General features: G+C 40.2%; 1 long non-coding RNA gene and 5 other non-coding genes across 6 annotated transcripts; 3 read left to right on the top strand and 3 right to left on the bottom strand.

Annotated features, from left to right (window-relative positions):
- Positions 1–2,788: 2,788 nt before the first annotated feature.
- On the bottom strand, positions 2,789–2,871 carry TRNAL-CAG (transfer RNA leucine (anticodon CAG)). Its single transcript has one exon. It is a non-coding gene; the product is annotated as a tRNA-Leu (tRNA).
- A 1,908-nt stretch (positions 2,872–4,779) lies between these two features.
- TRNAG-UCC (transfer RNA glycine (anticodon UCC)) lies at positions 4,780–4,851 on the top strand. The gene has a single exon. It is a non-coding gene; the product is annotated as a tRNA-Gly (tRNA).
- Positions 4,852–5,393: 542 nt separating this feature from the next.
- On the top strand, positions 5,394–5,465 carry TRNAD-GUC (transfer RNA aspartic acid (anticodon GUC)). Its single transcript has one exon. It is a non-coding gene; the product is annotated as a tRNA-Asp (tRNA).
- A 1,837-nt stretch (positions 5,466–7,302) lies between these two features.
- Positions 7,303–12,894, bottom strand: LOC140529861 (uncharacterized). Its single transcript, XR_011975703.1, has 2 exons — positions 12,806–12,894; positions 7,303–8,384 (listed from the first exon to the last, which is right to left on the bottom strand). It is a non-coding gene; the product is annotated as an uncharacterized lncRNA (long non-coding RNA).
- TRNAI-AAU (transfer RNA isoleucine (anticodon AAU)) lies at positions 11,454–11,527 on the bottom strand. The gene has a single exon. It is a non-coding gene; the product is annotated as a tRNA-Ile (tRNA).
- Positions 12,895–17,228: 4,334 nt separating the features above from the next.
- On the top strand, positions 17,229–17,302 carry TRNAN-GUU (transfer RNA asparagine (anticodon GUU)). The gene has a single exon. It is a non-coding gene; the product is annotated as a tRNA-Asn (tRNA).
- Positions 17,303–23,372: the final 6,070 nt, after the last annotated feature.

The following is a 23,372-nucleotide window of genomic DNA, read 5'->3' as shown; positions in this document are numbered from 1 at the left end:
AGTGGCTGATTTTGGACCCACTTGGCTCACAGTGAATGTCAATAGTAACAGTTTCTCTTCAAAACAACAACCCTGAGGCTCCTGCCTCTCCCAGAATGATTTACCTATTTATTTTCTCTTTTCTATTAAAGGAACCATCCCCTGCCTACCTTTTAAAGAGGCCTAATCACTGAATAGGCATTACCTCACTTTAACTGAGTTCCTGAAAAAGCCTTAGCCTAAAAGGCCAAGGTCTCTCATTACACAAGAAGAGAAAAGTGGAGAAAACCATAGAGCCTCCTGAGGACTGTCAGGGCTACTTAAAAAGTGTAGCTTAACCATCCAATTCAATTCCACCAGTCAATGAACATTCATTAAGTTCCTAAATAAATCATCAATATTTTAAAATAAATCACCAGTAAAACCAATGGGAAGAAATAAAAAAAGATACATTCCATTTAAAATGACTACAGAACATATAAAATACTTGGGAATCTACCTTCCATGATATATACAAGAACTGTATAATTACAACTACAAACTGTTTGGAAATAAAAACATATCTAAATAATTGAAGATATTAATTGCTAGTTGAGCCAATATATTAAAAATGACAATACTACCTAAACCAATTTACTTATTCTATGTGATTCAACTATGAAAAGACTTCTTTAAGAGAATTAGAAAAATAATAATAAAATTCATGTCCAGAATTCCAGAGAAATAATGAGAAGAAATTTTAGAATGAAACTATTTCCAATTAAGGGACCTAGCACTGTCAGGGGTGCAGATTTGGTCTACAACATAACAGAAGAATTAAAGAGAAACAGTTAATTTGGGAAAAAAATCTTTGCAACAAGTTTCTCTAAAAAAGGTCTCATTTCGAAGAAACATAAGGAATTAATTCAAATTCATAAGAAAAAGAATCATTCTTCAATTGAGAAATGGTTTAAGGATATATTTTATATACATATTATTTTTTAACTATATTAAAAAATGTTCAAGTCATTACTGAAGCAAGCCTGAGGAGATTCCACCTCATACCCATCAGGGTGACGAAGATGATCACAAAGGGAAAATGACAAAGGTTGGATGGACTGTGGGAAAACAGGCACATTGATGCACTGTTGGTGGACTCATAACACTATTCTGGAAAGCAATTCAGAATTATACATAAAAACTCACTAAATATTGCCTGCCCTTTGACCCAGCTAGTTCACTGCTGGGTCTATCCTCAAAAGAGATCAAAAAAAGAGGAAAAGGTCCTTTGCCTGAAAAAATATTTATAGTATCTCTTTTTGTGGTAACAAAAAAAAAAAGGGGGAAATGAAGGGGATGCCCATCTATTGCAGAATGGCTGAATAATTAGTGGTATATGAATGTGAGGAAGTACTATTGTATTATAAGAAATGAGGAAATAGATTTCAAAAAAGACATGGAAGAACTTATATGAATTGCTACAGAGTGAAATGAGCGGAGCCAGATGAATAGTTTATACTGTAACATCAATATTATAAAAATTAACAATTTTGAGGACTTCTATAAACCGATTAAAATGAAATCAGCAGAACCAATAGAACAAGCTATACAAAAACAACATTGTAAAAAATCAACATGACAAGACATGCTACCCATTCCAGAGAGGCCGCAGATTTAGGGCACAGAATGAGACATAAATATTTTTGTATACAGTCATTGAGGAGATTTATTTCCCTTGACTATACATACTTGGTACCAGGAATTTATTTTTCTTTTCTTTTCCTTTTTCTTTCCTATATATCTATTTATCTTTCTATCCATCCACCTATCTTTCTCCCTCCCTTAATTATCTACCTACCTACCTACCTTCCTATCTATCTATCTATCTATCTATCTATCTATCTATCTATCTATCTATCTATCTATCTATCTATCTATCATCTATCTGTCTATCTGTCTGTCTGTCCCTGTCTCTCTCTCTCTCTCCATGGAGTGGAAGGGATGGCGATAGAAGGAAAACATTTCAGTTAGTTTAAAATAGGGGGAGGGGGCTGTTACAAATATAAAATGCTGTTTTCGCTTTCAGGGGAGGTCACTGTATGTTTTGTTTACGGATCACCTCGTGGGTGTCCCGGGCAGAGGAGTTTTCTGGACCTGCCAGGTGGCCACGTTTCTATACAGGGACGCTGGACCCACCCTCGAACCCATGAAAGGAAACACCTCTGGTCCAAGACCCTGCCTGAGCATCCTCCAGCCAGTCCCCTCACCATCACCTCATTGGGATGTTGCAATTGTTTTATTTTCCTTGCAAATGGAATAAATATCAGCTCCAGAGCAAATGCCAAAGAATCCTTCTTGACAGAAGACGGTATGAATGAACGGCTCCCCCTCCCCACTCCAATGAATCCTTTCTGTCTCTTGTTGGCACAGCGGTGTTTACACATTATCTTCCTCCTTAGACTGTGAGCGTCTAGAGGGCAGGGCCTGCCTTTTGCCCTCCTTTGCACCCCCAGAGCTCAGCACACTGCCTGGCAAATAGTAGGTGCTTAATAAGTCCTTATTGCCTGACTGAGAGACTGACCGACCACTTGGGCAGCTCAGTAATCATCCCCCCGGGAGGAAGGACACCCCAGCTAGGGAAAGTGGTCTCTTGGTATTTCTCCCCGCACTTGGCTAGGAGAGTGTGGAGGAAGGCGCTTTCTAAAGCGAAAGGCGTTATAGAAAGGGGAGGAGGCGTCCTGCTTGGGCTCTCCCTAGGAACCTGGCGTTGGCGCCCGCGCAGAGTCGTTTCTCTGCAGAGTTCATTTGATAAGGAGAAATAAAAAGCAGTTGTCAGAAGTGGGATTCGAACCCACGCCTCCAGGGGAGACTGCGACCTGAACGCAGCGCCTTAGACCGCTCGGCCATCCTGACTACGAGAAAAACGCGTCTTTCTTCCTCTACTGGATACTATTGCAAACTGGAGCTGTCAGTCAGGATTCTGGCTACCGTAAATACCTGGTGTGAAACTTTTAAAAATATCTGCCCACATTCAATATGAAGGAGGGAGCCCCGATGTCTACGCGGCCTCCGAGCTCTCTCTGTCATTTATGGTAAGGGATCCGAGACAGCTGAAAGAGATCTGTGCTCGAGAGCCAGCGACCCCTGGAGCCTGGGCAGGCTCCTCTGCTTTGCTACTTCTCTCCGGTTTTAATCCTCATCTCTCCGCACTCACGAGGCCCTTTCCACCGCCTTTTCCCCTTCCAGGGCTATTAGAAGGGCAGACCCCTGACGGTCTGGGCTACGGGGGGACGAAGAGTGATAGAGGCTCCGAGAACGTGACCACCTGGCTGGCCCGGGTTCCTGCGTCTCAGCCGCCTCCTGTGACTCTGGCTCCGCCGTGGTTCCGCAGTACTTAGAGCCTGACGGGAGCCCGCCAGGTCCTCCGCGTTGGTCTTGACCCACCTTTCCATGCCTCTTTCCCACCTCTCTCTTTCACACACCCACTCAGTCCGCGCAGGTTTCGGAGATACAAATACAAAAGACAATTCCTGCCCTCAGGCAGTTTACGTCCCCCTCGCCCCCTCTGGTCTACTTATCCATTCTCTCTCTCTGTCTCTCTCTCCACCTCTCTCTATTTCTGTCTCTCTCACTTCTTCTCTCCTCTCACTATCTCTTCCTCTCCCTCTTTCTGTTTCTCTCCCCCTCTCCATCATCATCTATCCACCTATCTATCATAATACCTGGTATGATTCGGGAGAGGGGGAGTTCACTGAGATCCGTGGGGGCCGTTAATTCATCTAAAGGCCTCTCTTCTCATCTGCAAAGAGAGGGTGGGTGGCCCTAGGTTCTAGCTCCCAGGTGATCTCTAAGGTTCCCCGCCGTTCTGGCATTCTGGGACTCAGTGATGGGCCTTTGCACAGATTTCTCCTTTTCTCCAATATCCTTTCCCAGGATGCCCTGTCCCTTCAATCAGGGCTCAGCTCAAATTGATGCCTTCTAGGATTCCTCCAGGAGAAAGTGATCTCTCCCTCTTTTGGGTAACTAGAGAGAAGAGATTAGTGGGTCTAGCCCCCCCAGATGGAAGGGTGTCCCCCCAACTCTCCCTTTCTAATAATCTCGCTCGTGCTCGAATGCCCACTCTTCAGACCTCCTTTCCTTGCCCAGCCTGGTCAGGTCCTCTCCGCCTCCCGCCACTCCCAGATCCCCCGCCTCTTTTCTCCCCCAAACCGTCTCCTCCAGCAGCTGGGAGGCCGCTTGCTCCGGGATCTTCAGCGTCTCCCTCTCGTCCCTGGATAAAGTGCAAAGCCTGCGCTAGGCCCTTGGAGGCCAGGCTCCAGCCCGGCTGGCCCGGCTCAGTTGGCTAAGCGCTTTCCATCTCTCGTCCAGCCCCCTTAGCTCGCTCGGTGCTCAGCTTCCAAAAAGCAAAGCCCTTCCTTCTCCTCTCGGCCTCCTCCAAGGGGACCCCGTCCTCTTCGCCAACTCGTGCTCTCCTCCCCCAGATTATCCTGCTTTTAAGCCACCCCAGAGCTCCTTCTAGGGAGCCCAGAGAAGAGAGCAAGCTGCCGGGAGGCAGGGCCTGTTCCGGCTTTGTCTCTGCAATCCCAGCGCCTAGGACAGAGCCGCCTGGCACATAGTAGGCGCTTACGCATCTGTGCTCTCTGCCCCCTTTCCAGCGGGCTTATCAGGAAAGCGACTTGTGAAAAGAAGCTGAGGACAGACGGGCAACGCTGATCCTGGTGAAGGTCTGAAGTCCAGAGGGTTCTTATTTTAGAAAAACCAGTATTCCAGAAAGATCTAGGCTCATCTCATCTAAGCTTTTCCCGAAGACTCTTTCAGCAGGCGTTGGTGGTATAGTGGTGAGCATAGCTGCCTTCCAAGCAGTTGACCCGGGTTCGATTCCCGGCCAACGCAACTGAAGTTTTTCATGATACTTAGGTAATAATTTTATTATTTTTTAAAGTAAAAAAAAAAGCTTTAATTTTTTTGTATCTAAACTAGAACTTAGTTTTAAATTTTTAATCTTGTTTTAGTGGAAGAAGAGAGAGAGAAGGGAAAGAGTGGGAGATGTGGAGAGGGAAGGAGAAGGAAGGAGAGGGGGAGGAGAGATGGAGGAAAAGGGAAGAGGAGAAAGAAGAAAAGATCCTCCTTACCCACTCCCGGTTCACTTCAGCGTCCCCCTTTCAACAACTCTTAAAGTTATTGTTTTACAAATAGTCTTTCTTGGGACCACCGCCCCGCCCCCCTCCTTCCTGAGTGGGTCACCGGATAATGGGTACATTCCGTTTATGAATCCACGCCTTCTCGACTAGAAACGTTGTTCTAGAATTTCTATTACAATTAGGAGAATAAAAAAAAAAAATCGGCCCTTCCCCAAACTTGAAACTATCACATAAGCCCACAAAAACCTTTCCCAATTGTACAACTCTGCGCAGGTAGAAAACTCTGCCATGTCTTCCTCGTTAGTATAGTGGTGAGTATCCCCGCCTGTCACGCGGGAGACCGGGGTTCGATTCCCCGACGGGGAGGCGGTATTCAATCTTTTCCACCTTCTGCCTGCGTTTGGGCGCCTCCCAACCAATTAAATGTATTATTATAGACCTATTATATTTGTCATCACAACCAACCTGGAAATATCCATAACAGGTCATGAGATGAGAAGGACCAGGGATGCTTTTTGCATTCCAGGTGGTTGAACTGCCACAAACCTTAAGGAGACAAAAAATGGAGGGTATCTGTTACAGCCCTGAACAATTAATCCTCTTTAAGCTCTGGGAATATTAGAGGCCCTTTGGCAGACAGTTGGGGGCTTCTACAGCTGGGAACGACGCCCTTTCTCTCATTCCTTTGGGGAAATGTGGCTAGGTGTGCAACTACCAGGGGCATCACCACACTGGCCTAGGACCATTTTCTTCTCAGGCTGCAAGAAAAAAAGAACAAATCTCTTTATTTCCCTCTATTTTCTTCCCCAATACAGAACACTTTTTATTTTTTTAAACACAAAACCAAAACTTGTTCAGGCTTAAAAATTTTACAGTGGCTCCTGATTACCTACAGGGTTAAATAGAAAGTCTATTGGCCTTCAAAGCTCTTCATGACCTGCCCCTTACACCTTATGCTTTTCTTACATCTTACTTCCCTCATGGCACTCTTAGATCCAAGTGACTTTGAGCACCTGGCTGTCTCTGTCACAAGACACTCACCTCATTTTATCTTTCTGTCTATCTATCTATCTATCATCTATCTATCTATCTATCTATCTATCTATCTATCTATCTATCTATCTATCTATCTATTGATCTATCATCTATCGCTATCCTATCATCTATCTCTCTTTCTTTCTTATCTATCTCCATTATTTATCTACTTACCTATTTAATATGGCTTTTAAAAATGCATTTATATTGGCTGTTCCCCATGCCTGGAATTCTTTCCCTTCTCATCTCCACCCTGGCTCCTCTTGCTAAAATCCAGTCAAATCCCACCTTCTGCCAGAGTCTTTGATGCTGGCATGTTTCTTCTGTACTGTACATATTTTTTTGTATATAGTTGTTTTGCATGTTCTATCCTGTAGATTGTAAGTTACTTGACAGTAGGCCAGGACAGTTTTTGTATTTGTCTTCTATACCTCTAATGCCTGCTACCAAGTGTTACCTTGAATAAACTAATTGACTTCTCTGAGACCCAGTTTCCTCATTTGTAAAATGAGGTAGTTAGGCTAAATAATTTCAGAGGAACATCCCAACTCTAGCTCTATGATCCCTGACAAGTGGTTTCCCAGCCTCTGCTTGTCCATCTCCAGTAAAGGGGAGCCCAGTACCTCCCTGCTGCCAAAAGGCCAGCTAAATACTGACTACTTACTATGTTCCTTTGTAAAGGGCTGGGTCTGGTATGCTGTTTGCAGTGCCCTGAGGTATATTTTGAACTGACTGTAATTGATTCCCAACAATGCTGATACATGGAATATATTCTCTGGGTCTGGGCATGTCTGTTGATTTTCCTGTTGATGCCAACAGCCTTCTAGGCTCACTCTGATATAGTCTAGATAAGGCTTAGTTTGCCTGTCAAAGTCCTTCCAAAGACTGTAGCATTATTTTACTTAAAAATCTTTGTGAAATGTGTGTTTCGCATCCTCACTCTTCACCATTATGTCTGAGTGGATCCTACGAGTCCAGTGGATCAGATTCATAAATGGTGATGAAGCCTTGCTCAATGACTTGGGAGGCAAGGGAGATCTCTTTCTCTGACCTCTATCTTCTTTTCCCACTGATGATTCTAAGGCTTAGTTTATGTACAACGCTGAAACACATTTTTTTTTTCTGATGAGACAATCCAATCTGCTCATGATCATTTCCTCCGAAGGTATACCAGCATGTAGATCTATCCCTTTGGCTGTCTCCTGATGCTGGCATTTTTATCTATCCTTTCCCTGTAGCCTCCATTCCCTAGAGCCATTTTCTCTCCTGGTAAGATGATTTTTGTCCTGGGCTTCTCATCTAAGGTACTAATAATGTGAACATTTCATCTGCTGAAACAGGTAGAAATTTAATGAGTGCAGCACTGATAAAACCAGCTTGAGAAGAAACACAGGCCATCATATTTTTAAATATATTTAGGCAGAGATGAAGTCTATTCTGAAAGAGCTGGAAAGAGAACAGTGTCACTCAAAGCCTAAAGCTGTGACTGCCCATAAGCTCACCTACATATGACTTTGCAGAGTTTTGAGACCTCTAAATAAGAGGTCAGATACCTGTTTAAAGATCATTGAAGTCATGCTGAAAGAAAGGTACATTTTTTTGAGTTTCCGCTATAAGGTAGAGTTGAGTCACTAAATACAAGGCCCTGAATTGAAGCATTGATAACTGTGGCACCGAGAAGGTTAGAAAAAGCTGAATTAAAGAGTTAGAAGAAGCTGGAGACAGAGTACACGAGGCAGTGAGAAGCTACTTAGTGAATACAAGTCACAAGAACTGAGGATGACTGACAGCCAGGCATTGCAGCTGATTCAGGAAACTATTTGATTGGAAGTGACCAGTGTCAGCTTTAGGAAGCTCATTAGAAGACAGCAGAATCTTTTGCAATTTAAAGAACTGTCTAAGCATATTGTACTTTAGTTCCATCTACAGCTCATGAGACAGAAAACCACTCTAGGTGTCTGTATTGCTTATTTTTAATGACTCCTATGGCTTAAGAGAAGGTAAAGTAGAAGACTGAAGATAGATTTTAAAGCTGTTCTTATTTTTCTGGGACCTTCATGAATATATTTTTGCTAAAAGAGTTAACAGTTTCTCAGTACCCTGCCAAAAGTGACTGTGTGCTAAAAGAACTTGATACTATTCCGGTGGCCCAAGAGGAGCAGATAAGTGACTTCGTCCAGAAGAAGAGCTCGAAGGACCAGACCAGAGGAGTGATTTTGCTCAGCAGAAGACTAGTGGTGTAGACAGTTCCTGAAAGAGATCAAGGACATTCATGAATCACCTCTGGCACATGGGTTCCTTGTGACTCTGTACTAGGTTTGTGCATATGTGTGTCTACTTTCTCTTCTACTCTCCATAGACAGACACAATATTTTGATTATTCCTGCTTTTGTCTCTAGTGAGTAAATGCTATGATTATTCTTGCTTTTACTTTATTGTTAAATGTTTCATATTTAGGAGAAATCAACAGAGGCATTATAACTGTTTTGTATAAGTAAAACGCACATTAGTGGGGGCATAAGAGCTATGGTTATGAGACATAGGCATGTATACCTCCCACCAGGATTACCCTTAGCATTCCGAAACATAAGTAGTGTTATGGTCACATCTGTACCTGGTCTCCCACTCTGGAAACAAATAAACAGGTCCAGACCTGCCAGTTCCAGTGGTGGTTAGTAAGGCATCCCTAAGAGATGAGTGTGTGTGTATGTGTGTGGAGAGTTCTGCTGCCACAGAAGTGTTATGCTTAGGTTATACTTGGATGGCATGGTATCTAGTTTCTTCAGCATCCTGGTGACCCTCCTCTGGACTTTTCATTTTCTTTCTAAAGTATAGCTCCTAAAACTACACATATGGCAATAATATGTCTGAATAGAACAGAATGCAGAAGTCTTTCCTAGTCCTGGACACTGGGCAACTTTTAATGCAGCCTAAGAGCTTTTTAACTTTTTGTACTGTTGTGCCACACTGTTGACCACCAAAACTCTCAAATCCTTTTTGCCTCCTTCATTTAAACTTTCCCTTTTCTCAGATAAGTAGGGTTAAGTAAAAGAAACATTTGACATGTCTGGAAATTGTGTACCTTATTCTACACCTATAGTTCTGATCTCTTTGATGAGATTTAGGAGGCATATTTCACACTCAGTCTTGTGATGTCACAATATAATATTTCATTGACTGGAAATCTACAGTCTTTTAATGTTGTTTTTCTTCATAATTAGTGGTTATTATGTAAATTATTCTCCTGGATCAACTTACTTTGATCTGAATTAGTTCACATCAGTCTTGAAAAATTTCTCTGAATTTTCATATTTCTATTTTCTTTGAAAGTCATTTATATACCACAATTTATTCAGCCATTTCTACTTCATGGATACCCATTTTTCTTCCAGTTCTTTGCCACTATAGGAAATGCAGCTATGTGTACTTTTGTGTAAAAAGACCTTTCTTTTTTTCTTTGACTTCCTTGGAGTATACGTCTAGTGGAGGCATCATTGGGTCAAATGACATGGAATTTCCAAATTGTTTTCAGGAATAATTCCAAATGTGGATCAATCCACAGCTCAATGAACCAGCAATTCATTATTGTGCTTCTCTTCCCTTAGATTCTACAAAATCTATCCCATTTATCTCTTGTCAGCTTTGGCAATTTGATGAGTGTTTGTGCCTATATTTGTATTTCTCTCATTAGTATTCAGTTGGAACATTATTTCAAATGTTTTTGATGACTTCCTTATTTTGAAAATTGTTTACATCTTTTGACCACTGATTTATTGGGAAATTGTTCTTTTTCTTTTTATGTTTGCATCATCTCCTTCTATATCACATACCAAGAAAGTCCCTCAATGGATACATGATTTAGACACAAAAAATGCAATTGGAAAAGCAAATCAGAAGAGCAAGGAAAAAATATCTTTCAGATCTGTGGATAGGGAGAAAGATCATAACTATAAACAAGTAGCAGAGAGTATCACAGAATAAAATGGATAATTTTGATTATATAAAATTGAAAGGTTTTTGCAAAACAAATCTAATGCAGAAAAAGATTAAAAGTGAAATAGGTAAGTGGGAAATTTTTTTTGAAGTAAATTTCTCTGATAAAGTTCTCCTATTCAAGAGACATAAGGAACTGGTTAAAATTTATAAAAGTAAGAGCAGTTCCCCAATGATCAAATGACATGAACAAGCAATTTTCAAAGGAAGAAATTCAAACTATCAGCATCCATATGAAAAAAAAATGACCTGAATCACTAACAATTAATTAAATGCAAATTAAAGCAACTCCAGAATTCCATCTCACACCCTTCAGAATGGCAAAAATGGCAAAGGGGGAAAATGACAAATTTTGAAGGAATTACATGGAAAACAGACACACTAATGCATCTTTGGTGTGGAGGTGAATTGGTCTAGACATCCTGGAAAGCAGTTTGGAACCGCACCGCCAAAGTTACTGAAGTTTTCTCCTCTTTACTATACTTACTCTACTCCTAGACATCTACTTCCAAAAAGATCAAAGAAAAAAGGAGGTTATATGTACAAAAATATTTATAGCAGCTCTTTTCCTGGTAGCCCAAATGTAGAAACTAAGGGGGCACCGATCTATTGGGGAATACGAAGGTTATTAACATTGTATTGCCTTAACGACAGACCAAATGGACAGTTTCTATCTATGATCTAATCCAGAATGAAATGAGTAAGACCTAGGAGAAAAATTTACATGTCCACAACATTATAGAGAAAAATCATTTATATTTAGATCATACAACCATTTAGAAGATTGCTGTGTTATATTATGTAAGGTATTTGTCTACCCGTAATTTTTCCAAACTACTTTATGGTTTGTTTTCCCAGCATTTTTTTTTCTTTTTGCTGAATAGGGAGTCATTATCCTGGTGGTTGGTGTTTCAGTGTATGTGGAACACTTCGGTATCATGTTCAGTGGTTTCTGGGTCCTGCTTACCTAAAGAGTTCCATTAATCAACTTTTCTACTTTTAAACCAAATCCAGGCAGTTATAATTAATGCTTTAGAGCATAGTTTGAGATTTTGTATTGCTAAGTCCTTTTTATTTCTCCTTTCTGTTCTTTTGAAATATTTAACCTTCATTTGAAAATATTTCCAATTCGAACACAGATCCAGAAAAGGTTGTGATTAATCAATGCAAGGTAACAGCAAGCGACTGGGTCAGGATTCTCAGTCAACTTTCTTATCTTGAATCCCACCCTCTTCTTCTCCCTCTCTCCTTCCCCTTTGGTATGGATGAAAGGAACAAAGGTGAGTGGGGGAAAGAGACAGAAAAAAAAAAAAAAAGACAAAAGTTTGGCCCGTACGGGGATCGAACCCGCGACCTTGGCGTTATTAGCACCACGCTCTAACCAACTGAGCTAACCGGCCACCTTTAAGAGGTTTGTTTTTTCAAAAAATAAAAGTACTTTAAATAAACATTGCAACGCTAATTACAACTTTCCTGTTCCCATCGGAGGAAGACAATGGTCGTTCCTCCCTGGCACAAATACCATCCTTTTCAATGTTTCTGACCTAGTCCATATCCTAGCACTAAGTTCCTTTTCTTTTGGCAAGAAACTTCACAGTTTCAAATTGATTAATTTCATAGTCCCACATTTTCCTGTGAACTTCTTGAAGGCAGGGACTGTATTCAGAGAGAAGCAGTCCAGCTAGAAGAGGCCAGATTTCTCACTCTCTTCCCCTGTGTCCAGTGCACTGTCAATCACTGACAGGAAGGACTCAACAGCTGTAAAACATCTCAGGGCTCCTCCTTCAGCTTACCAGCAGCTCAAGAAATAAAATCACAGACCCTCAAAACTGGACAGTAAACCTTACTGAGGGACCCATCTAGTCTAACCCCCTCATTTTGGAAATGAGAAAACTTAGAGAAATGAAGTGTTTGGCCATGCTCATACAGCTTTCAATTGTTTGAGTTTGGATTGTGGATCAGGAGAGGAGACTTTCCCAGATTCAGAAAATGACCAGGTTGTTGGCTCAAGCTGGAGCAAAGTCACTGATGCCCTCTACTAGGTCCAAGCAGTGGCTGCTGGGTGCAGAGTGACCAGCAGGTAGAGGTGTCTCCTTGCAGAGAGTCAGGATTTGGCTCCATGTTTAACAGGATTCAAATATCCCTTGGGGGAGACAGTGGGAGGAGCAGGGACCCTAAAAAGCCTTTCAAGGAGCAACCAGAGTACCTAATGGAAGCCAGGAATTGGAGGACTGAAAACAAAGAAGGAAGAATTGTGTTTGCAACTTTGTCCTCCAAGGTTGGAGGAACCCTCTTTACTTCTAAAATCAGGGACTGGCATTATTTTGGATGGATGAGTTAGCAACACCATAGACTGGCTCCTCATAATTTTAGAGGGACCTTGTAGTTTATTTTACAGAGGATTCAGAGCTACTGAGTGACTCTCTCCTTCCCTTCTCAGGTCATACACCTAATTCATGGTATAGTTAGAAAGCCAGGCCTTTCCTCTGATACAGTGGGGTTTTTCCCCCACCTCACTATGCAGGGTATCTAAAACTGAAGTTAAGGAAGGAAAGGGGGAAGGCTCTGAGTGATGGGTTTTGGGAGGTTCCAGAAAGGTCATGGGAAATTATGGAAGAAGAGTAGTGAAGACAGAGGAAGTTGAGACCTTTTTTGAGGGTTCAGTCTCTGGTACTTACAGCAGGATCTACCTCCAGAACCTCACTCAGGAAGTCTGTGGTTCTGTAATGAAACTCAGAGAGAAAGATTATGATTAGTTTTATTTTTTTATATTAAAATTTTAATTTATGGAATAAAACAAGCATTTCCACAACATAGTATAATTTTTAAAAAGATGATTGGACATGAAACTGAAAATCTATTATGTACATCTTTCTATTCCTCTTAAATATATAATAAAATTGTCATGTAAATTTCTTCTTTTTTCCCCTTTTTTTATCCCCTCCATCCCAGTCCATCCTAGAGATGGCTACCATTAGACTCAAATGGGCATATATAATACACACGTTTATGTATATAAAATTATTCTATACACATTTCTATTTAACAATTCTTTCTCTGGATGCAGGTAGCATCCTTTGCTCATATGTCCTTTATGGTTAATTTGAGTATTTATAATAGTCAAAATGACTTATTCCCTCAAAGTCGCTCTTAATACAATATTTCTGTTAATGGATACAGTGTTTTCTTGGTTTTGCCCATTTCACTCTTCATTATTTCGTGTAAGTCTTTCCATGTTTTTCTAAGATCATTGAGCTCATCATTTCTTATGGCACAGTACTATTCCATCATAATCATACGAACAAGTTGTGGTAGACAATATTAAATATAGAACACTTGGTGGGACCATTGGACAGACATTTCATCTTCACCTCCACTCTGGACTCTCTCAGTCATTCACACTAGGTCAGATCTTTTGGGGCAGACCTAGGGACCTCTTGGGCTCATTGTCTTAGAGGTACTCACCTTCTGCTTAGAAAGTTTTTTTCAGCGATCATCTGCTGATGGGCAATCATCACCCAGACTCAAGAGAAATCCCCAATACCCCTTCATTGATGTTCAAACAGAAGCTCAAAAAGTCTCTCCATGCACAAAAAGATGGGTGAGAGAGTACATGATAGGCAAAGATATCTCTCCTTTTAAAGTCTGCTTAGTGACCAATGCTCTGATGCAGGCCTCTCCTCTGTTCCCCACCCTCCCATCATGGGAACCAAGGGACCAGTAAGGAGATTTTTACATCACCCCAACGTAAAAGTTCCTCAATGCTGAGTCAGACAAAGAGCACATCTCTCCAGAGGAGACCAGGAATCAGCCAGGAACTATCTGCCCATGCTCTTTAAAACCTACCATGAGGAACAGCATAGATGAATATCTTCTAAACACTGGGACCGCTGTTGGTCATTTTTTCCATTATACATACATATGAAGTTAATGAATAGTGATTGATGTTCATCATCAGGGGAACTAGATTCAGTTGCACACATATTCCACAGGTGTGATTCAATCAGTTTGGAATCCCTGTTGACTCACCTTAAAACAGGCCTTTAGAATTTGAAAGTATTTTAAGTATATAATCTCATTTCTTTCACAAAACCATATGAAGTAAGTATTACTTCACAATTTTATGGATGCAGAAACTGAGTCTCTTCTAGAGTAAATAACTTGTTCATGGTCACATCAGTAGCAAATTTCAGAGATGGGATTCAAGCTCAGATCTCTCTCTAAATCTGGGACTCTCTCCACTTTAGATCAGGAACCTATGAAGTCATATAAGAGTCCTAAAGGATGGGAGAGATAAATGTTGTTAGTGTGAGAAAAGTCTTACAATACATAAGCATCAGAAAAGAAGTCAGGGTCAGGGACAGTGTAGATATTTGGGTCAGTGTATGGAAGTGTGGATGTCCTTGATTAAAATCACCATATGCATATATAATGGATAGACTGACCAGCAAGGTCCCAGTCCTTGGAGGATGCTCATATTTGTATGTGTTTGTACCGCTTAAACAGAGCACAGGAAGACATCTCCTGCCTTATTCTAATTCAACTGATGGACCTTTGTTTCCAGGCAAAGTGACTGAAGGGCTGGTTTTCTGTGATGACAAAAATCTAATTGACAGCTGAGTCCTATTAAGGACTCATCATTTGGGAGTGCTGAACCTGAACTAAATTCCCATACAAAAGGAATGACTTACCATCTCTCAGTCTACCTGTGTGATCTTGGGTAATTCACTTAACCTTTTGGGTCTCAGTTTTCTTATCTGTAAATCAGGGACATAATTCTGATCAAACAGATAACATATGTAAAATGCTTTGCGGATCTTAAGGCTCTATATAAATGTTAGCTATAAATAATCCTTGTGCTGATGCCTTCCTAAAATTACCTCTTAGTTATGTATCTGTCTACATACGGTATCCCTCTAGTTACTGGGGAACCTGTAGGTTCCCCTTCCCTCTAGTAGAATATAATCTGTGGTCTCTCTCAGGTGTGTGAACTGGCTGTGAATCATCAATCAAACATAATTAATGTGGTGTAACTGAAGGAGAGAAGCAAGACAGGAATTAATACTTCGTCAAAGAGTTAACTTTATCAAAAGAACATGAAATAACTCCATTAGACAACACCTTGGCTGGATCTGAACAAAGAGCAGTGTTTGTATCTTGTATAAACAGATATTATCAATGCTACAACAAAGTTCTCAGTAAGTGGTGAAACTGGCAAAGAATGGGACACTCCTTCTAAGTGAGGAAAATATTTTCGAAAGTCTAGGGCACTATGTAAAGTTATTATTTTTCTCTGATGGAAAAAAGACCAGCTCTGGAATCTGAGGATTTAGCTTCTAATCTTATATCTCAACTTTGTGACTTTAGACAAGTCCCTGAGCCTGTTTCCTCTCCTCCCCTTCCCCTGACCTAGATGACCTCTAGAACGGCGCTCCTATTTAGGATCCTATCTAGAAATAGGATCTTATTTCATCACTCATAACCAGTCTCAAAACCTCAAGGCAATTTTAAAGTGTTTTCTTTCCCTCACTGTCCACATCCTATTTCCGTGAATTCTATCAGCGCAATGCCTTTCAGGTACGTCTTCCCTTTTCCATTCCTACTTGGCCTTAGTTCAAATCTCGCCCCCCCCCCCCATCACCTTTTTAACTGACCATTTAAGGAAAGGACTGTGCCTTAATTATCTTTGCTTGTCCCTCAGGGCTTAGTGTGGGCTTACTAAATGGTTCATAAATGAATCCATCTTCTTCAGTCAAAGGTAATTTCTTCTTCCTTGGACCTGTCCTAGCATCTTGTAACCTCCCCTATTCACTTAACAATTAGCCAACCTAATCCTAGTCTGCGCGAATTATAAGAGACATGGTGTCCAGAATGAGAACAAGGAAAGCTGGCTGCACTTGGATCCGGTTAATCCCCTTAGGCTTATTTATGTTCAGCGCTAGGCAGGTCATTGACAAGACAAGAAATAAACTCTCCGATTTTGTGATTCGATAACTGCGTTAGACGTGTGTGTATCCGTGCTTTCTTTGAGCTGATACATTGTAACCTCCCTCAGTCCAGGAAGCAGGTTGCATGCGTCTGTGTATCTCCAATATCTTAGCCTAGTAAGACAGTTTAGCCATTTAATTAAAGGTTTTTTGAATTGGTTCACTGAATTATCCTCAATACCTGTGCTTAGCCACTTTTTTATTTTTTTGCTTGATGATGATGATAATTATGTTTGATTAATTGATGACTCGTGCATATTCAAGTTCCTGCTTCAGTCATCACTATAATGGAGTGAAAAATATTCCAAATCCCAGTTTTTGCCAATTAGGCCAGGTCACATGGCTTCAGTTTACTCCTCTGTAAAATGAATGGAGTTGAACTTTCTGACTCTTAAAGCTCATGCCAGCTGTAAATCGATGATCCTATGAGCCAAATACATACCATTGCAATAATAATGATAGCTAGCATTTATATAGGGCTGCAAGGTTTGCAAAGCACTTTACAAATACCAACCCATCTGATCCTCACAACTACCCTGAGGATAGGTGCTATCATAATCCCCAGATAAGAGATGAGGAAATTGAGGCAGAGAGACACAGCTAATAAGTGTCTGAGGCTGGATATAAACAGCTACACAAAATATACACCGTATACACTCCGTCTAAATTATACAGGTCTATATCATAACACAAACTGAGATGGGGGAGGGTGTAAATTTAATTGGAGGGGGAAAGTCAGTGACCTATTAAAGTCCTTCTCTGCTAATGGATACTGCTATAAGTCTCAAATTTGCTAGGACCACAGTGAAGTCAAGTCAACTAAGCATTTATTAAGCTCCTACTTTACACCAGGCACTGTGCTAAGGGGTTCAGTTTTCTAACTGAAGATTGGCATAGTTAATGAATGAGTTTTCTGGGGCAAGAAAGAGCTCTCAAACTGAGTACTATTAAAAAACAACGCTGCATACAAGCAGGCACCAGGGGGCGCCAGAATCACCAGTAGAAGCCTTAGCAAATTAAGCCGAAGAAACTCCACCTTTAAAGATAGAATCCCGAACAGGCGTCTCTCCACAGTGAGCTGAAGGAGCAGGAAAAAAAAAAAGGTGAAGCAGCCGTCTCTGTGGCGCAATCGGTTAGCGCGTTCGGCTGTTAACCGAAAGGTTGGTGGTTCGAGCCCACCCAGGGACGCGGTCGTTTTTTAGTTTCAGAAACTGAGATTGAGGACTGGTTCTCCAGCTCTAATCTCTCATAACCTTTACTAACCCGTTCTTCAATCTTGCCATATACCTTTCCTCCTGGTGTTTCCTTGGAACCCCACAGTGATCTCCGTCATCACTGCCTCAGACCACTATGTTTCCATCCTCCATCCCTCCGAAGCATCTTATGGAACTCTAGTTTTTTTCCTGAGAAAAGCCCTAAACCTGGGTGTCTGTTTTGTGGTTGCATCTGCTTTTCGAACCCTTTATTTGTCGCCCATTGAAAATATCCCTTGACTAAATATGGGAAACGAGACATACAGTTCTGCACATGTCCAATATGGTACGCGATGGTGTTGGATTGTATATTTGTATATTTGTGCCAAGAGTTCTGGGTTTGTTTTTTGTTTTGTTTTGTTTTCCGAGGGAGGAGGGCAAGGTGGGAGGAAGAGAAAATAAATCCTTGCTAATTTAAAAACATTTTTATAATTAAAAAAATAAAAACATCCCTTATTGTAGGCGGAAAATTGAAACCAGGTAAGTTAGAGACAAAATAACAAGCATTTATGAAGGGCTTGTTATGACTGTCTTAAATCCTCAAGATACAAATAAAAACAAAAAGAAAGCCCAAGTCCTCAAGAAATTTACATTCTCCTTTGGGGCCACTTTCAATGTTAGTGGATATATTCACATTACCTACATTCTTAGAACAAAGTAAAACATATGATGTTTCAAATCTCCATTTTTTTGATTAATTAATTTTATTTATTTTCAGTGTTCTACAATAACTACCATATAATTTAGATTTTTATTTTTCCTTCCCTCCCACTACTTCTCCCCTTCTTCCCCAACATGGCATACAATTTTGTATAGGTTCTACACGTACATTCCTATTAAATACATTTTCACTATAGTCATGCTGTGTTGAAGAATTAAAATGAGTGGGAGTAATCTTCTAACAAACCAAAATGCAATACACACACACACACACACACACACACACAAAATGATCTGCTACATTCTGTGATTGAATTCCATAGTTCTTTCTCTTGATGTGGAAGGCATTTTGCCTTAGAAGACCATTGGAAATATTTTTTAAGTCCTTGCTTTGCAATGAAGTTACAAGTCTACCATAAAAAATCCTCACACACTGTGGTTGTTTCTGTGTACAAAATTCTCCTGGTTCTGCTCCTTTTGCTCAGCATCAGGTTATATAAGTCTTGCCAGGCCTCTCTGAAGTCTTCCTATTCATCATTTCTTATAACACAATAGTATTCCATTACATTCATATACCATAATTTATTCAGCCATTCCCCAATTGATGGGCATCCCCTTGATTTCCAGTTTTTGACCACCACAAAGAGTGCTGCTATAAATATTTTTGTACATGTGGGACCCTTTCCCATTTTTATGATCTCTTGGGGATACAGTCCTAGAAGCACTATTGCTGGGTCAAAGGGTATGCACATTTTTGTAGCCCTTTGGCCATAGTTCCAAACTGCTCTCCAGAATGGTTGGATCATCTCACAGCTCCACCAAGAGTGTATTAGTGTTCCAACTCTCCCACATCCTCTCCAACATTTATCATCTTCCTGTTCTGTCATGTTTGCCAATCTGATAGGTGTGATGTGATACCTCAGAGTTGTTTTGATTTGCATCTCTCTAATCAAAAGTGTTTTAGAACATTTTTTCATATGACTATAGATATCTTTAATTTCTTCCTCTGAAAATTGCCTGTTCATATCCTTTGATCATTTATCAATTGGGGAATGACTTGTATTTTCGTACATTTGACTCAGTTCTCTATATATTCTAGAAATGAGGCCTTTATCACCAACATCACCTAAAAAAATTCTTTCCCAGGTTTCTACATCTCTCTGAATTTTGGTTTCATTGGGTTTGCTTATGCAAAAACTTTTCAGTTTAATGTAATCAAAATTATCCATCTTGCACTTCATAATGCTTTCTATCTCTTCTTTAGTCAAAAATTCTTCCCCTCTCCTTAAATCTGATAAATACACTATTCCTTGCTCCACCAATTTGTCCATAGTATCAATCTTTACACCTGGATTGCGTACCCATTTGGATTTTATTCTTGTGTACGGTGTCAGGCATTGGTCTATGCCTAGTTTCCACCACAATTTTATCCAGTTTTCCCAACAATTTTTGTCAAACAGTGAGTCCTTATTCCAGAAGCTGGAGTCCTTGGGTTTATCAAACAGTAGATTGCTAAATTCTTTGTCTACTGTGTCTTGAGTATGTAGCCTATTCCACTTGTCTACTCTTCTGTTGCTTAGCCAGTACCAAGTGGTTTTGATAATTGCTGCTTTATAATACAATTTGAGATCTGGTAGCATTAGGTCACCTTCCCTTGCATTTCTTTTCATTAGTCCCCTTGATATTCTGGACCTTTTGTTCTTCCAAATGAATTTTGATACTATTTTTTCCAGCTCTAGAAAATAATTATCTGATAGTTTAATTGGTATGGCACTGAATAAGTAAATTAATTTAGGTAGAATTGTCATTTTTATTATATTGGCTCAGCCTACCCATGAGCAACTGATGTTTTTCCACTTACTTAGATCTGACTTTATTTAAGTGAAAAGTGTCTTGTGGGTTGTGTTCATATAGTCCTTGGGTTTGTTTTGGCAGATAAACTCCCAAATATTTTAGAGTACCTGCCCTAGCTTTCAATGGGATTTCTCTTTCTATCTCTTGCTGTTGGGCTTTGTTACTAATACAGAGAAATGCAGAAGATTTGTGTGGGTTTATTTTGCAACCTGCAACTTTGCCAAAGTTGTTTTTTGTTTCAAGTCATTTTTTACTTGAATCTCTGGGATTGTCTAAGTATATCATCTTATCATCTGCAAAGAGTGATAACTTAGTTTCTTCTTGGCCTATTATAATTCCTTCAATTTCTTTATCTTGACTAATTGCTATAGCTAACATTTCTAGTACCATATTGATTAATAGTAGTGATAATGGACATCCTTGTTTCACCCCTGATCTTATTGGAAATGCATTAGCTTATCACCATTGCATATAATACTTGCAGAAGGTTTTAGGTACAAATCTTCATTCTTTAAACGAACTAAAATCGATTTTCTCTTTCTTCCACCTTGCCTTCCTCCCTGAGAAAAAAGGAAAAACTAAAAGCAAAACCACTGTGGGTATCCCAGGTAGGGCATCAGTTGCAAAGTTGTACAAGGAATAAGATACTTGCAGGGGTGGGTTCTGAGGTGACTGAGTTATAGTGCATCCTCTGCCACAGGGTGTGGGTTTGTTGCTTGTGAGGCCAGGAACATATATTTTGGAAGACAACTTGGACAAGTCTATGATCAGTTCAAAATGAGTACTCAGTCCTCAACTTAACTATGACCTCTGGATGTTTGGGGCTACTGAAAAGGCAAAAAAGAATATTTGTGTAGGGAAAACTGAGAAGATCAGTTTGTGCAACGTCTGTACAGTGTTATAATACAAGTGGAAGCCACATCCTCATGCAATTGTACCAGAGAAACATAAGGCTTTCTAGACTCATAGCAACATGGCTTCTTATTCTTATTTTACTTCTGGTACAATTCTGACATTATTCTGGGAACTAGATCCTTATCCCTCTCCTTGTGACCAAGTCCCTATTTTTACACCAGGTTCAGTAAGTGAGTGATATCCGTAGCTTATCTTTCTTATGCCAGGTTGTTGAGAACTATAATTTCCAAGTTGATATATATTATGTATATATTTTAAAAATTTATCCTAAAGGCAATAGTGAGTCTTGTCAACTTAGCAAAAAGTAGGATCTTTAATAGGGACAAGGGGATTGCAATACAGGGCCACTATGCAGCACCAAAAGACTGCAGTGTCCAAGAGGACCTGAGAGGAGCAAGTTAAATACACTTCAACGGGAAGCGAATCCCACAGGAAACTGCATAGAGAAGTTGTCGTGTAAGCTTTTTTTGCATAACAACTGAAAGTCTTGAGAAGGCTGGGAAGTGGTAAGATTTGGTCAGAATTGGGGCTCCTTTCTTTTTGTAACTGGTTTTGAGAGTTCTCCTTTCAACTGGTTTCGATTGCCCTCAGGCAATTTGAAGATCTGGAATCAAGTAAAGGCAGTTCATAGTCGATTGCATTTAATAATCACTGAAGAGGGACTTAAGTAAATGGTCAGATTTATATTTTAGAATTATCAATTTAACAGCTAAGTGGAGAGTGGACAGGAAAGAGAAGAGAAAATGATTATGAGGGAGAGACTGACAAAAAGACCAATTAGGAGAATCCTAAAATAGCCTAGCTGAGATGTGATGAAGGCTCAAACTAGGGTGGTAGTCATGCAACTGAAGGGAAGGAGAAAAATGGAGTTAGAATCAGTTAGATATGCAACTAATTGAATAGGAGGAGAGAGAAAGAGAATCAAGAATGACTCCTAGGTTGTAGACTTGGATAGCTAGAAGGATGGTGGTAACTTCAATAGAAATAGAAAAGGTTAAAGAAGGGTTTGAGGGGGAGAAATGTAAGGATCTCCATTTTTGGATATGTTGAACTTGAGATGCCTGTGGGACAGGGTACTGGATTTCATTATGGACCTAGTATCAGATAGGATGCTGGCAGTTTAAAACTATTAAACTATTAAAACTAAAACTATTGTGAGTCTGCAGAGGTAGAGCATAGAGAAGTTTGTGCACAAGAGAGATTTAAGGACAAGTCTTTTGATTTGATGAGTCAATTTAGTCATGATGTATTGGGAGAAGAAGGTCATGTGTTCCAAAACCTACAGGCTATCTAGAGGTTTAGCTGACTTCATTGTGTAATTCAGTATACAATATATTAGAAAGGCTCTAAGTCATCATTAATCACATTTGTCCAGGGCTATGGAAGAACTAAGGTGGAAATGCTATCACTGAAGAAGACAAGAATGAAAAAAAAAACAGGTTTTCCTTGGGCTTAGATGTGGGTTACATGTCTTCAGAATCTTTATCTAAATGCTCCCCTCTGAAAATAGTATCTGAAACAGAGCCTCCTTCTGTCAGTCAGTTTGGCATCACTTATTCTTATTCTCTTCTAAATTCTCAAACATTATACGTTTAGTAATCCATTCTAGAATATTTTTTTCCCTGGAATGGATATCTGAGTTACTAGGCCATCTTCTCTCTTCTCTTTTGAAAATCTTGATAGCATTTATTCATTTTCAGTCTTCTAGTGGTTATATCTCTAGTAAGGATGTGGTACTATGACGCATATGTGAGAACACTCTGTGTACCTCCACCCTATGTGGTGAGGGCTACTCTTCTCCTGGGCTGTAACTGTCTCTCCACCTGCTCCCTCTGACAAGAGTTTTCATTTCAAACCAAGTCCGGGAAAAAGAGAAGGAATATCATTCAACCCTTTCTAAGGTGCTGTTGACTCAAATGTCTGATCTAGTCAGCTAGCCCTCCAAATAGCCCTAGAACACTCCTTATGGATTTGGGAACACATGACCCTCTTCCCACCCCCACCCCACTCAATGGTTACATGGTTATGATGACTCTTTAAATCAGCTCTGAGCCCCCAGCAAAACAACTCTTCTGACAAAATAGCAAAAATATAAATTTCTTTCTCTCCCCTCTCAGGTGTTCCCTCATGGCCTTATGCTACATATCCTTTCTCAAATTATATATATGTATATATACACACATATATGGATGTATATGTATATGTTTATACACAGATATGTAATGCAATGCTTAAGCTGCATTTATCGTAATAGCTACACTGAAAGAAAAAGTCAGCAGAAAAGGTAAATAAACTTTTAAGAATCTATAAATTTTGGGAACAGGCACATGTCCTTTGGGAGAGGGAAATAAAGAAGAGAAGGGAAATGGAGAAGTCATCACATTGGATTTGTAGTCCAGGAGCATTTCAGTGATGCAGTAACTGTCTAGACATACTTCATGAACCATCTAGCTCCAGAGCCCCAATCTTGGAGTCAAGCATTGATGATTTCCTGGTGCTGCCTACAGTGTGTTCAGAGCTGCTTCTGGTGACTCCCTTTTCTCCAGCTTTCCTGCTTCTTTTGCTGGCTGCTTGCC

Source organism: Notamacropus eugenii, chromosome 2 (assembly GCF_028372415.1).
Source record: "Notamacropus eugenii isolate mMacEug1 chromosome 2, mMacEug1.pri_v2, whole genome shotgun sequence".
NCBI lineage: Eukaryota > Metazoa > Chordata > Mammalia > Diprotodontia > Macropodidae > Notamacropus > Notamacropus eugenii.
Note: the sequence above shows the minus strand (reverse complement) of the source record. Positions and strands in the feature narration are given on the sequence as shown.